Below are 2,069 nucleotides of genomic sequence, written 5' to 3' on the forward strand. Positions count from 1 at the left end.
AGGTCAGCCGGAGGTTTAAGTAAATTGGCTGATGCCCTGGTCAGGGAGCCACTGACCCCTGAGGGCTGTGGGACTGAGCGGCAATGGTTTGCGGAGGGAAGGGGCGAAGGGGCCCCCACCCCTTGCCGGGTGCTGGGGTCCCACGCGCCGTTAGCCACGGCTGAGCCGGCCCTCGCCCGTCAGCCCAGGCGTGTGGCCGAAGCCCCAGTGGTCTGGGCTGCCCTGGGCCCAGGCTTCGCCTTCCTCTTCCATCAATGGCCCTGGAAGTGCAGACTGGACTGTCCTGCCCCTCCCCCCAGCCCCACCCGCAGAGCCCCAGAACCCGCCGCCCCTGCAGCCCGTCTTTCCGGCCCTGTGGCCTCCCTGGTCTCCTGCCGGCCCGGGCGCCCACAGGGCCGTGCACGGGCTGCCTCGCCGCACTTCCCGTTGCCCGTGCCCCTGTGGCCGGAGCTCTGTGCCAGCCCAGGGCCCGCCGGCTCCCTCGGGCCGTCGGCGCCCGGCCCTGCCCCGCGTGCTTGCAAAGGGTGGCGGTGTCTCTACTTCTGTTTCCTTCCAACACCCTGATGCTCCCTGCTCTGTGGCCCGTGGGCACCCGGCCCTGCCCTGCCCTCCTCCTCTCCTGGGGGGACGCATCCATTAGGCCACGCTGGCCAGTGGCCGCCGGCCAGCAGGCAGAAGCGATGAGTCAGCGCTCCAGCCGGTGGCTGAGGCCCGCTCCAGCCTCTCCCCCACCCGTGGTGCAGAAACCATGGGCGGGCTAATTTATAGTAAAAATCAAATGAACATTAATTTTGGTGAGTCACCCTCGCAGAAAGGGCGCCTGGGCGGGGGACGTGGGCTGCAGCGGCGGCTGATGTTTAGTCCGAGTGAGAAAAGGTCGCGCACTGCGGTGCGGGTGGGCGTGGGGGACCCTTCGCGGTGGCTCAAGCCCACGCCAGCTCGGGGACCCCAGCTCAGCGGCTTGGCCAGTAGCCAGTCAGGTTCCCGTATTCTACAAGCGGGGTGACCCCGAAGCACGCGGCCCCGCCATGCCCTACCCTCGTCCCTGTGCCCCTCGGACACTCTCTTCTCTGCTCCCCAGGTACTGGGCTTCACCTCTCCGGGGGTGACTGTCAGCCGCCCCACGCCAAACCCCCTCATATTCTGGCCTCAACGGCCATTTAGAGAGCTTTCCGGAATGCAACCGGGTCGTCACTTGCGTGACACTCCCAGGGCCAGTCACGGCCGGGGCTGTGGGAGAAGCTGGAGGGGCTTGCAGGGTCAAGGCGTCCCTGCTGCCCCACACTGGCCCCCACTTCCTGCAGCCTGGCCGCCTGGCTGCTTCCTCACGCTACCCACATGCCACCTCCTCCAGGAAGTCCTCCTGCCTCTGGGCTACAGACCGTCTTCGACCCGGCCCCAGGTGGCAGACCTGTCCAGCCTCCTGGGTCTGTGGCTCTCAGCGGCTGCACATCTGCCCAGGCTGTGTGGGAGGGTGGGCAGTGAGCAGGTGGGCAGCAAGCAAGCAGGCCCTGCTGCCGTGAAGCTCCTGCTTCCCTGACCTTCCCGGGGCTCCTCCCAGGGCAGCTGATCCTGGAGGAGCTGAGGCGGGGTGCCCTTGACACCCCCGCCCCCGTGCCAGGTCCCCGCTGCCCACAGCTCCTGCCCTCAGTGGGCCCTGGGCGGGCAGCGGGCGTCGCCGTTCTCCAGGCTGGCACCGTCCCAGCTCACCTCAGATTACGAGAACATCCTGCCTTTTGAGAAAGTGGAGGATGCCAGGGAGTGGGGGGGCACTTGGGGCGGGCGGGGCCTCCTGTTCTCCGGCCAAGTGTGCTCTGGTCTGCTTCAGCTCCTGGAAACCGCAGCAGGCTGGCCGCCACGCGGCTCGGTGCGAGCGGGCCCGGCCTCCGAAGGCCTCGTCCTCCCCTAACGGCCCGGGGGTGAGGTCCAGCCCCCACCACACCCGTCTCGAACCCTAAAACCAGAGCCGGCGCCCTCCCCATCGCCCTGCTGACCCCCCGCCCCCCAGGGAGCTCCCCTCACGCACGTCCAGCCCACGTCAGCCCTCACCGGCGGCCCTGCCCCCTCTG

The sequence above is a fragment of the Condylura cristata genome, unplaced genomic scaffold, assembly GCF_000260355.1.
Source record: "Condylura cristata isolate star-nosed mole 26May11 unplaced genomic scaffold, ConCri1.0 scaffold00022, whole genome shotgun sequence".
Lineage (NCBI taxonomy): Eukaryota > Metazoa > Chordata > Mammalia > Eulipotyphla > Talpidae > Condylura > Condylura cristata.